A 14,692-nucleotide genomic window follows, 5' to 3' on the forward strand; every position below is an offset into this window, starting at 1 on the left:
ATATATATATATATATATACACACACACACACACACGTATATATACATATGTGTATATATACACATATATATACATATGTGTATATATACACACACACATATATATATATATATATATACACACATATATATCCATTCAGAAAAAAAGGAACACAGTAGGTTTTTTGTTTGTTTGTTTTGTTTGAGGCCAGTATTCCATTAGCTACCTAGCTTTTAGGAACTAGGTAGAACCATAACATAATATCATTAATCTCTCACATGAAGTAATTCATTTTTTTAATCTTTATTTATTTTTGAGAGAGAGAGAGAGAGAGACAGAGTGTGAGTGGGGGAGGGGCAGAGAGAGAGGGAGACACAGAATCTGAAGAGACTCCAGGGTCTGAGCAGTCAGCACAGGGCCTGATGCAGGGCTTGAACTCAAGAATCGCGAGATCATGACCTGAGCAGAGTCGGACCCTTAACTGACTGAGCCACCCAGGTGCCCCTCACATGAAGTAATTCAAAATTCGATCACAGAACTCTATAAAAACACAAAGTCTTGAAGAGCATGGCATTCAGCCCTCCTCTGTGCTCCACTACACTGCCCTATTTAGAGTCTAGGTAGAAAACTCCCGAATTGTTTTGTAAATACATTATCCCATCACAAATAGGATGAATTAAATAGTCATAGGTGAATAAAAGTATGTTTGCTCTGACACTAATGTCTGACTTAAACATTACATTGTAAAATTAAAAATTATGCCTGGATGCCCATAATTCCACATAAAATTGAAAAAGATGAAAAGGTTTTTGAAACAATAATTGTTTTTTATGAGAAATGATTTTCATAGAAATGAAATGAAATGAAAATGAAAATGAAAATGATTTTCATAGAAACATATAAACAGAACTATGTGAATTCAATAGAAAATATTGTGTGACCATTGGGCATGACAACATTGAGATTCTACTGTTCAAATTATTCTAGTAAAGTTAGTATCTTACTCAAATTTTTAAAAAATATGAAAATACAATATTTTACAGAATTTAGTATACAGCACATGTTATACAATGTCTATGTAGTATTATGTATGTACTATATCTATATACATGTATCCATACATAATCTACATGCATAGCATATAGAATATATAAATAATTTAGTTTGTGTTTGTATACACACACACACACACACACACACACACACACACACACACAGAGGGAGAGTATATGTGTGTATTTATATCCCAAATAACTCTAATACAAAGTAAAGAAATAAGCATTTTAAAGAGCCAAAAGAAAATAAATAGGGGAGTCATTCAGAGGTCACTTTTCATCCATTCATTCTCATAAATGTATGTCCGTGTGTGTATGTATGGAAAGAGAGACAGAGAATCTCTGTGTGGAAAAGTAACTTTGTGAGTCAAATTTTCTTTCTTTGTATCTCATCACTGTATCTCTAGAACGTGACACATTTATGTGTTTATTAAATACTTGTTGAAAGCAGTTTTCAAAACTAACGTCAAGTTTTCTGAAACTTTCTCAGTCCCCAAATATCACTTTTTCTACAGCAGCCAGAGGTAATTTATGTAAAATGTTAATCAGATTATGTACACTCCTGTGTGTATTAAATTCTTGTCTTCCCCATTACGTCTAAAACACACCCCAGATTCTCAGATGCTAATGATTTTACCACTTCAATCTCATCTGACACCACTCTCTTCTCTGCTTATGATGTCCCTGTCACATTGATGTTCCTTCAGTTCTCAAACTTGTCACTTTGTCATTGAACATTTGAGGCCCCTTGCCTACAAATCTGTCTTCTCAGTCTTCCCAAGGCTGCTTTTTTCTCATGGTTATTTCTCAAATTATATAGTTCCCTCGTCCCTACAAGTATCTCCTTCAAATATGTATTTTACAATTAGTTGTTCTTTTACTGTTCATTTCCTTCCTACTATATATCACAATTAGCTGTTATTTCACTTATTTGTTCTCTTTTAAAAAAAAGTTAAATGTTTATTCATTTCTGAGAGACAGACAGAGCAGGAGCAGGGGAAGGGCAGAGAGAGAGGGAAACACAGAATCTGAAACAAGCTGCAGTCTCTGAGTTATCATCACAGAGCCCAACCTGGGGCTCAAATTCACAAATCGTGAGATCATGAGCCAAAGTCAGACACTTAACTGAATAAGCCAACCAGGTGCTCCTTGCTTATTTATTAGTTTTTAAGCATTGTCCCCCAGATGAGTCACTAAATTCCATGATGGCAAAGGAACATGTTAATCACATTCAGTTATTTTATCTCATTGCCTAGCACAATATCTAACATACAGTAGGTTCTTAAGAATTGAAATTGAGAGGCACCTGCGTGGCTCAGTCAGTTGAGCATAGGACTCTTGATTTTGGGCTCAGGTAATGATCCCAGGGTCGTGGGATTGAGCTCCGTGTCAGGCTCTGTGCTGAGCATGGAGCCTGCTTGGGATTCTCTCCGTTTGCCCCTCCCTCCTGCTTGTGCTTTATCTCTGTCAAAAAAAGAAAAAAAAATTAAAATTGAGTGAATTAAAAGTAACTTCTGAGTACCCATAACTCTTTATTTGTATTTCTCTTTAAACAATTCTTTCTACTTTCTTTCTACAACTATTCCCTCAACCTATGAGGGATCTCAGGAACACTCTCTAATAAACTTCCTTGGAAGTAATCTCCATCTCATAATCTGTTTTCCAGACAACTTGACCTGCATCATCTGCAAATATTTTTTTTTAAATTTTTTTTCAACGTTTATTTATTTTTGGAACAGAGAGAGACAGAGCATGAACGGGGGAGGGGCAGAGAGAGAGGGAGACACAGAAACAGAAACAGGCTCCAGAGTCCGAGCCATCAGCCCAGAGCCCGACGCGGGGCTCGAACTCACGGACCGCGAGATCGTGACCTGGCTGAAGTCGGACGCTTAACCGACTGCGCCACCCAGGCGCCCCTATCATCTGCAAATATTTATTTCCCCCTTTTCCACAGTAATAGAGACCCCTTTTTTTTGGCTGAATTAAGGTCACATGTCCTAGTATTCCCTGCAGTCAGTTGTGGCCATGTGACTAAGTTTAGTAGGTTACAGCAGAAATTGTGTGTCCACCTGCCAGAATGTGTCCTTAAAAATTGCATTTGCATCTTTCTTTGCCCCTTCCTCCTTCTTACTGGATGGAATATCTGGAATATCTGGATGAATCCTGAGAACAACTTGGAATCAAAATCCATGCAGGGCATAGCATTAGCATGGAGGAGTCTGGGTCCTGGAAATTGTGATCTATCACTCCAGTGCTGGACTGACCATGTCCAGACTTCCTGAATAGAGAGAAAAGTAAACTTCTATCTAGTTTAAGCCATGCTTAATGGGGATTTCCAGGGATTGGCGTCCAACCCAAATGCTGAGTACATGACACAGAGCTTCAAACATTGTTTTGAAAGGTGAATCAATAGGGGTGCATGGGTGGTTCTGTCAGTTAAGCAGTTGATTCTTGATTTCAGCTTAGGTCGTCATATCACAGTTCATGAGTTTGAGCCCCGCATTGGGCTCTGTGCTCACAGCGTGGAGACTGCTTGAGAGTCTTTCCTCTCCTTTTCTCTCTCTCTGCCCCTCCCCCACTCACACTACCGCTCTCTGTCTCTCTCTCTTTCTCAAAAATAAATAAACGTTAAATATATACAAAGAAAGTTGAATTAATAAATGAATAATTATAGGAAAGTTAATATTTTAGGCAAATTTTCATTGTGAATGTGAATAAGAAATAATGGGAGAACAGATGAAGGCAAAGATACCTTAACAATGGGAGTCATTCCTTGAATGGCACCTTAACAATTTATATTTGAAGGCAGAAAAAAAAGTAATATAAAATGTTATGCTCTAGTTAAATCACCTTGAGTAAGACTATAAAAAATCGATTCTCTATAGTGCCCCAATTTCCCTTTTTGCTTGAATCTTTACTATAAACATGAATTTATGTCTTCTAAGATGTATTTGGTAAGGCCTTAAAAAAGAGGGTATTTTAGACAATCCTCTAAGAGCAATACTATTAAAATTATTCAATTTCAAAGGGAATAAATCATGCTAAAAATGTTGACATTCTCTCTGCACTTGGTGAAAAACAATTGGCTCCTAAGAAACTAGTGTGCTAGTAAAATATAACAAATTTAACTTTTCATCTGACGATAGAAGAAAAAGAGAATTTGATACTACAAAATGATCTTATTTATATTAGAAATTTCATTGTGATAAAATACATCATTATACAGGGGAGAAAATAGTCCCGGGTGTTGACTCTGGAGCTGGAATTCAGTCAAATCTGAGTTCAATTCTTGACTCCAGCATTTATTTGCCATATGATCTTGGTGAACTTTTTCAGGTACCTATATTTCAATTTCCTTATCTCTTAAGTGGGACATACCTACTAATGCTTTCTTCACATATCGAGGCTATAATAGGTTAACTTGGATCTTCAATTTTTCCTAATTCTTGAGATCATACTACTTATTAAAAAAATAATAATGACATTGACATAACCCATCTTTTCAACTTTGTGTCCCCAAACTCTCTCAATGGAAAAACTCATGATACCTTACATTTAAAGCATATCTGTGGAAGTGAAAAAAAAAATTCCACCTGTGGGAAGTTGATGTCATGATATTCAATGTTAGTCAGAGATCAATCTACATCATGAAAAATTTACATGGTGGCTTGAACATGTCAGAATTCTCAAATCCCCTCTTCCTCATACTTGAGTGACACAGGAAAGTTTGCCATCAGTTAGCATACAACTTTTGGAAAAGGATAAGAGGGTTAATTAAAGTTGTCTCCTTCATTCAGTTCAGATTCAATAATGTACACTGGAAGATGACACAAAATCATATTTTTCTGGTATTTGATAAATGGGGTCATCAGCATCAAATCATTTTCTACATTCTCTACACCAAGTAGTTTGCTATTGAAGAGTATTTAATGAAGGAAGGCGAAACTCAACACATACACGAAAAAAAGGAGAGAGAGAGAGAGAGAGAGAGAGAGAGATGTTATCATTGATTTTGAACCAAAGAGGGAGAGAAACTTTTAATTTTTATAAAAATGTATCTACAAGCTTGAGGAAAATATATGAAGGGAAAATTGGAGGCTTTTAAGATTTCTGCTAAGTGTTCATATGACCTAAATCAAATGCTACTTTGTAAATGCATTGCAATAATGTTGGAACTAAGACCTAACACTCCTAATTGTAATATATAAAATAAATGCTTATTTGAAAGGACACTGGGCCTCCACTTATCCCCACTGGACCCATTTTCATGTTCTATGATTTAATCACCTGTGCTGCTATTTTAATTTTCTTTTCTATAGTGATTTCATGTAAAGTTAAAATGTATCTAAGCTATATGTATGTAAGCCAAGTCCTTTATGACTAACAACAAATAATAAAACAACAGATCTATGATTTAGGTAATAGTATAATAAATTAGTTGTATTAGTAATAATAATGATATTAATGCATTATTTTTGAGCATCTTCATTTAAAGTCACATATAGTATAGAATTCAAGATGCTTGTAATTATAATCAACATCTTAGTTCTCTAATTTAATACTAAAATATTTTAATAATAAGATGATTCAAGGTGAGACTACATGGACAGTAAAATTGCCATTAGTTTTTAGGAAGTGTCATTGTGTTTGGATATTGGTGCAAACCATTTGCAAAAAGACATTTTGAAAAATCAGGGAAATTTGGTTATGGACTGAGTGTTAGATGAACAGGAATAATCTGATATAGTTGCATGTGATAATGGTTTTATTGTTACATAAATATATGGCTCTGTTTTTAGAAATGCAGACTAAAGTATTTGGGTGAAATGGGTAGATCTGGAATTGCTTTAAAATATTTCAGCAAAGGAGAAAAGGAATACAAAACACAATTTTATCAAAATATTTTTTTGAGTATAGGATATGTGGAAGTTTATATTATTATTTTATCTTTTTCAAATACATTTTTTAAAGGAAGACTGAGTGCAAAAGCAATGAAAAATTGATGGCTTGGAAATGCATTAAAGAAAAGAAATATCTTGATAGTTTTTTTAAATGCTATCTATTTTGCTTACTTATATTATTGCTCTTGCAGAAAGTGACTTAAACCGTGAATCCCTCCACAGGGTTTTGTGTCATGTGTCACCCTAGACCACTTGATTACCTTTATAGAATGGCATATGTGGCCACACAGCTATGCCCCAATCACATCTGACCATGACTCTACCCTTGCTTACTGTGAGCAGCACGCTGGTCTCTTTGGATGGTTTTACCACAAGGCCTTTGCACAAGCTGCTTCTTTGGTCAGGAACATACTTCTCCAGATATCCACATGCTTGCCCCCTCATTCCTTTAGGTCTTTTCTTAATTGTCTCATTGAGGCTTTTCCTGATTATTTTATGTATTCACTTATTTTTAAAATTGAGGTGTCATTGACAAATAAATTTAAGATATTTAAAGTGCATGACATGATGATTTGATAGACGTATACACTGTGAACAGATTCCCTCCATCCAGTTAATTAACACCTCTATCACCTCACATATTTACCTTTTTGTGTTCGTGAGAGATTTAAGTTCCATTCTTTAGCAGTTTCAATTATGCAATACAGTGTTATTTATAGTCACATTACACATTAGATCTGATTATTTTCTTTAAAACAGTAACACCCACCTGCCCTATCCCAATATTCTGTATCTGCTTTATTTTTCTTATATAGCACTTATTATTATATCATATACTCTATAATACACTTATAATTTTGTGTGTTGTCTGCTCCTTCTCCACAGCACTGTAAACGCCATGAAGGCAGAATTTTGTTCCTGGTGTAGTCACTATAGTATTTCAAGTACTTGTTAAATACGTTAATGGTGCAGATTTTGAAGAGAGAAGAGAAGAGATACAGCAATTGTTACATTTTCCTATCTGGTTACTAGGCAAGGATTTTGGCAATGGGAGAGGGTATTGAAGGCAGAAGAGCGGTGTTGCAAATGTGGTTCATCTCAAAAGGGCCAAGAAGCACAGAAACATTCTCCTTGTTCACAAATATCTCAGACAACATTCCACACCATAAGATTCCATTTGAGTCAAAGTTATGTTTTAAAATATAAGCTCTTTGTAGAGTTAAATCTTTTATTTTTTCATACTTTATGATGAGTTTCTTAGATGAGATTAAGTACAGTGACAATCAAGAAATGATGAATATTTTCATGTGACAGTGATGAATGAAGAAGTCGTTTGGAACATATACCAGACAGGATGGAGCACTTTAAACACAGAGGCCTGTGGGAGACAGAGAGAACAAAGTGGAAATGGGATCCCAGGTATGTAAAATACTGGCCCTTTAATCAATTTTATTTTATTATTTCTAAATCAATTTTATTTTATCTATAAATATAACCTATAAATATAAAATATATCTATACATAGTACATATAAGATATTTATACATTATGTATGTTTTGTACAACATAATATATTAATTATGAAATAAGTATAATACCTATAAATATTAATATATACATTTTTATAACAAAATGCTATGTTAAGAAACCGATAGCTTAAAAAACATATTTGAAATCTGAAACCAAGTCAGCAGAACTAAAAGGCAATGCATGGAATGGGACAAGATATTTGCAAATGACATATCCAATAACAGGCTAATATCCAAAATATACAAAAAACTTATAAAACTCAACACCAAAACAACCAAATAATCCAATTTAAAAATGGGCAGAAGTTAAGAATATACATTTTTCCAAAGAAGACATCCAGATGGCCAACAGACACGTGAAAAGATGCTCAGCACCACTCAACATCAGGGAATGGCTAAAATCAACAACACAGGAAACAATAGATGTCGGTGAGCATGTGGAGAAAAAGAAACCCTGGTGCACTGCTGATGGGAATGCAAACTGGTGCAGTCACTCTGGAAAAGAGTATGGAGTTTCCTCAAAAAATTAAAAATAGAACTACCCTATGCTCCAACAATCACACTACCAGGTATTTACCCAAAGAATACAAAAACATTAATTCAAAGGGATACATGCACCTCTATATTTATAGCAGCATTATTTACAATTGCCAAGATATGGGAGCAACCCAAGTGTCCATTAATTGAAGATATGGTTTATATATGCACACAATGGAATATTACTCAGCCATGAAAAAGAAGGAAATCTTGACATTTGCAATGACATGGGTGGAGTTAGAGAGTATAATGCAAAGTGAAAAAAGTCAGAGAAATAACATGATTTCAGTCCTATGTGGAATTTAAGAAACAAAACAAATGAGCAAAGGGGAAGAAAAAGAGAGAGAGTAAGAGAAACAAATCAGGAAACAGACTAAATTATAGAGAGCAAAATGATGGTTACCAGAAGGGAGGAAGTTTGGGTGATGAGTTAAATATGTGATGGGAATTACGGAGTGCACTTGTGATGAACACCAGGTGATATATGGAATTGTTGAATCACTATGTAGAAAAGAAGGGGGGGGGTCTGAAACCAGAGTCATCATCCTATCTGTAAGGTGTTATTAAATATATTTAATAAATGTATTATCTCATACTTCACAGAAATATTCTTTCAAATACCTTTATTTCTTTATGGTTTTCATATTTTCTGAAATTTCACCTGAATACATGCTTGAATTGTCTTGCACCTAAATCTGAGACAAAATTTTCATCATATTTAATATTACATTTCCTGGTCAGGTACCCATTTCAACAAATATCAGAGCCAGAAACAGATCCTAAGTAAGAAAAGTTTAATAGGAAAAGAGTATAGAGGGGAAAGAGAGAAAGCAACAAGATAAGGAAAAACTGATAGATGAAGACAATGATACTCATTTAAAGGATTTTCGTGTTTTGATTTTCTAAACTGTTTTTTGCACTAGTTAGCAGTAGGCTTGAGAAAGTAGTAGGACCTCAGTTGCCTTAGGTATAAACTAAAGAAAGGCACCTAATGGTGCCTTTCCCTTTGAACTCTAGATACTGAATATAACCAAAGTATTTTAGACTCATGTGTACAATAACTTTACTGCATGTATGCATCTGCTCTTTAAATCTAGTTTGGTTTACTTATCTCGGGAGTTAATTTTTTTTTATTTATTTTTTTTTAATTTACATCCAAGTTAGCATATACTGCAACAATGATTTCAGGAGTAGATTCCTTAATGACCCTTACCCATTTAGCCCATTCCCCCTCCCACAACCCCTCCAGTAACCCTCTGTTTGTTCTCCATATTTAAGAGTCTCTTATGTTTTGTCCCCCTCCCTGTTTTTATGTAATTTTTGCTTTCCTTCCCTTATGTTCATCTGTTTTGCATATTAAAGTCCTGATATGAATGAAGTCATATGATATTTGTCTTTCTCTGACTAATTTCGCTTAGCATAATACCCTCTAGTTCCATCCACATAGTTGCAAATGGCAAGATTTCATTCTTTTTGATTGTCGGTAGTAACTCCATTGTATATATGTATCACATCTTCTTTATCCATTCATCCATCGATGGATATTTGGGCTCTTTCCATACTTTGGCTATTGTTGATAGTGCTGCTATAAACATTGGGGTGCATGTGCCCCTGTGAAACAGCATACCTGTATCCCTTGGATAAATATCTAATAGTACAATTGCTGGGTCATAGGGTAATTCTATTTTTAATTTTTTGAGGAACGTCCATACTGTTTTCCAGAGTGGCTGCACCAGTTTGCATTCCCACCAGCAGTGCAAAAGAGATCCTCTTTCTCCGCATCCTCGCCAACATCTGTTGTTGCCCAAGTTGTTAATGTTAGCCATTCTGACAGGTGTGAAGTGGTATCTCATTGTGGTTTTGATTTGTATTTCCCTGATGATGAGTGATATTGAGCATTTTTTCATGTGTCAGGTGGCCATCTGGATGTCTTCTTTGGAGAAGTGTCTATTTGTATCTTTTGCCATTTCTTCACTAGTTTATTTGTTTTTTGGGGTGTTGAGTTTGATAAGTTCTTTATAGATTTTGGATACTAACCCTTTATCTGATATGTTGTTTGCAATTTTCTCCCATTTCATCAGTTACCTTTTAGTTTTGTTGACTGTTTCCTTTGCTGTGCAAAAGTTTTTATTTTGATGAGGTCCCAACAGTTCATTTTTGAACTTGCTTTTGTTTCCCTTGCCTCCAGAGTTGCTGCGGCCAAGGTCAAAGAGATTTTTGCCTGCTTTGGGAGTTGATTTTTTTTTTATTAAAAAAAATTTTTTTTAACGTTTATTTATTTTTGAGACAGAGAGAGACAGAGCATGAACGGGGGAGGGTCACAGAGAGAAGGAGACACAGAATCTGAAACAGGCTCCAGGCTCTGAGCTGTCAGCCCAGAGCCCGATGCGGGGCACGAACCCACCGACCGTGAGATCATGACCTGAGCCGAAGTCAGACGCTTAACCGACTGAGCCACCCAGGCGCCCCGGGAGTTGATTTTTTAAGGTAGAATGTAGAGTATGCTTATGTATCCACAAACTTAGAAATATCCTTAAGAACTTCAGGGCATAGAGTCCAAATTATTTTAATGCCAAGAAAAAAAAGGTAAAATAAATTTATTTTCTTTCATGTTTTAATTGACACATAATCATCATACAATGAATTGCACATACTTGAGATGTATAATTTGGTAAATTTGACATATGCGTGCAGCCATGAAACCAACACTTTAATCAAGATGATAAATATATCTATCATTCCCAAAACTTTCTACATACTCCTTGCAATCCGTCTCTCCCACTCTCCCCATATTCCATCCTTATGCAAACACTGATGGTATTTCTGTCACTGTAGATGAGTTTGCATTTTCTAGAATTTCATGAATAAAATTGTATTACTATTACACTATTACACTGGTTTCTTGAGCTCGGCACAATTATTTTTTATAGTTATCCGTGTTGTTGTATGTATCAGTAGTTCATTTGTTTTTCTTGCTGAGTAGAGTTTTATTCTCTGCATATCCTCCAATTCATTTATCTATTTATCTGTTAATAAACACATGGATTTTTTCAAGTTTTTTAACTACTACAAGTAAAGCTGTTATGAATATTCATAAATAAATCTTTGCATGAACATATCCTTTCATTTTTCTTGGGAAGATATCTCGTATCAAATGGCCAACTCATGTGGTAGGTTTATATTTAACTTCAAAAATTTCTTTTTAATGTTTTTATTTATTTTTGAGAGAGAGAGAGAGAGAGTGAGCAAGCAGGGGAGGGGCAGAGAGAGAAGGAGACACAGAATCCGAAGCAGGCTCCGGGCTCCATGCTGTCAGCACAGAGCCTGATGTGGGGCTCGCATCCACAAACCGTGAGATCATGACCTGGCTAAAGTTGGGCGCCTAACTGACTGAGCCACCCAGGCACCCCTGTATGTTTAGCTTTTTAAGAAACTATCAAACAGCTGTCAGCACAGAGCCCGATGTGGGGCTCAAACTCACGAACGCTGACATCATGACCTGAGCCAAAGTCGGACACTTAACTGACCCAGGTGCCCAATTTACCTTTTTAAATAATACGTTTGTCTGCTCTTGATATCAGAGTAGTGGTGGTCTCACACTATGAGTTAGAAAGTATTCACATCTCTTCAATGTTCTGGATAGATGTTTGTATAGTATAGATGTTTGTGTAGTATAGATATTATTTCTTCCTTAAATGATGGGTAAAATGCTCCAGTGAAGCCATCTGTGTCTGGGATTCCTTGTGGGAATATTTTCATCTATAATTTCATTTCAATTTCTCTAACTAATATAGAGGAATTCAGATTATCTGCTGACCTAATTTCTTCTTGAGTGGTATCTGGTTGTTGGTGTCTTTCTAAGAGTTCACTTATTTAATCTAAGTTTTGAAACTATTGGCAGGAAGTGGCTCAAAATATTTTCTTATTATCCTTCTTATAGCTATAGATCCTCTAGTATTATCTCTTCCATTACTGAAATTTATTCTTCTATTGTCTACTTCACTGATTGCACTCTAATCTTTATTACTTCCTTTCCTTTTGCTTATTCTTGGTTTTACTTGCACTTATTTTCCTAGTTTTATTTCTTTTTAATATAGGCATTTAATGCTGGAAATGTCCTTACTTTATCTGTAATTCCCAAATTTTTATATGCTATTTGTTCATTTTCATTCATTAAAGGTACTTTGAAGATCCCTTTTTGTTTCCTCTTTGACTCATGTGTTATTGAGAAGTGTATTATTTAATTGCCCAACATTTAGGGATTTTCTGGGGAAGCTTTTGGTCGTTGATTTGTAATTTAATTTTATAATATTCAGAGAACATGCTATACATGAGTTTAATTGTTTTAAAATGTATTGAGACTTGCTTTACGGCTCAGGATATGGTCTATCTTGTTAGATGTTCAATATGCACTTGAAAATGGTGTGTGTGCAGTTGATTTTGGGTGGAGTGTTCTAAAAAGATCAATTTGGTCAAATTTATTGGTAATGTTATTTAAGTCCTTTATATCCCTAACTGAATTTGTGTCTACTTATTTTATAATTATTGAGGAAAGAGTGGTGAAGCCTATAATTATGGATTTGTCTTGAAATTCTAAGATTCTAAGGCACCAGATCTTGCCTTGTGATGTACATGCCATATTATCCTGGAGTTTTTCCTCGATGGATCTCATTTAATCAGGTGAACCTGTAAAAGGAAAAAGCATCCAAGTAAGAGGGATTTGAAGTAGGATAAGAATTCTGTGTGAGGGAGGCTCCCTGTTCCTTGCTTTGAAGATGGTGGGGTCCAGGTACCAACATCCAGCCAAGAACTGGGGACCTTAGTCTTGTGGCCACAAGAAAGTGAATTCTGCCACAATCATGTCAGCTTGGAATAGAACACTGACCTCTAGATTAGAATATAGGTCATCTGACATTGATTTCAGCCAACTGAAGCTGAGTAGAGAACACTGTGCCCAGACTCTGACCTATGGAACTGTGCAACCTAATAGGTGTTTTAAAGTCATTAAATTTGTGGTAATTTGTGGTGCATCAGAAGAAAGCTAAAACAGTGCATAAACATTTAAGATTCCTATGTCCTCATAATCAGTTGAGCCCTTCATTATTATTAAATAAACTTATTTACCACTGGTAATATTCTTTGATCTGAAACCTACTTTGTCAGATTTTAATAGAACCACTCTACATTTCTTTTGATAAATGTTAGCATAGAATATCTTTTACCATCCTTTACTTGTAAACTGTGTTTTCTATTTAATTTGGATCTACCAGAGGCAGCATGCACTTACTGTTTAATCTGATGTTGACTGTCTTTTAATTGGGATGTTTAGACCTTTACATTACTGTGACTCATCATTATACGTGATTATTATATAGTTGGATTTAAAGTTGCCATCTTGCTATTTGTCTTCTATTCAACCCATCTGTTCCTTTGCCACCACTCCAAATCCCCTTTTTTTTGCCTCTCTGACTTCTTTTGAGTTAATCAAGTGTGTTTTATGATATACTTATGATTTTTATTTGTTGGCTCATTAGCGATAACTCTTCATATTATAATTTTAGTTTCTGTAGTGTTAATAGTACCTATCTTTAACTTATCACTGCTTCCCTTTAAGGGATGTTATTCTACTTATACTTAATTGTAAGAACCTTACAAAAGTGTTCTTCCTATTCTGCTCTTCCAGAATTTGTGCTGTTTTGCTATATATATTTTCTTCTACCACACAATATGCCATCATTAGTTTTTGAATTAATAATTATCTTTTAAAGAGATTTAAATAATAAGACAAAGAGCCTTTATATTTATTCATGTGGTAACCATTTATGGTGCTCTTCATTGCTTTATAGAGGAATTCATTTTCATCTGGTAGCATTTTCCTTCTGCTTGAAGAACTTCCTTAAAATTTTCTATAGTGCAGGTTTTCTGCTGCTGACTTCTTTCAGTTTTCATACGTGTGACAAAGCCTTATTTCACTATTGTTATTATTATTACTATTTTACAATTTAGTGATACATTCATTATTATTTTTGAAAGATACTTTGGCTGAGTGAGGAATTCTAATAGTCTTTTTCATTCAGTACTATAAAGATGTTACTCTAAAGTCTTCTCACTTACGTTGTTTATGACAAAAAAAAGAAAAGAAAAAGAAAAGTACTGACATCCTTATCTTTGTTCCCCTATATACAATGTATCTTTTTCTCTAGCTTCTTTTAAGAATTTTTCTTTATCACTAGTCTTAAGTGATTTGATAGTGATTTGCACTGGTGTGTTTTTTATGTTTCAAGGGCTTGTGGCTCTTGAATCTATGGGTTTAAAGTTTTCACCAGATTAGGGGGGCAATGACCATATTTTCTTCTTCCACCGTTGAGGGTTCCAATTACACATATATCTGGCCACAGTCCATTGATTTTTTTTTTCAGTTGTTTTTCACTCTAGGTTTCATCATGGGTAATTTCTATTACTAGGTCTTCAAGGTGATTGATCTTCTTTTACAATGTCTTATCTGCCATTAATAATCCCATCCAGTGTATTTTCCATCTTGGATATTATTTGAGTGTTTTTTTTTTTTTTTATCTCTTCTATGTCTACACTTACCATGTTTAATCTTATTTCTACCTTATTGACCATATTGAAAAGAGTTAAAAGCATTCAATGTCCTTGCCTACTAAATCTATCTTCTGTGTCATTTCA

This window comes from Herpailurus yagouaroundi, unplaced genomic scaffold (genome assembly GCF_014898765.1).
Source record: "Herpailurus yagouaroundi ecotype Mexico unplaced genomic scaffold, PumYag 28, whole genome shotgun sequence".
NCBI lineage: Eukaryota > Metazoa > Chordata > Mammalia > Carnivora > Felidae > Herpailurus > Herpailurus yagouaroundi.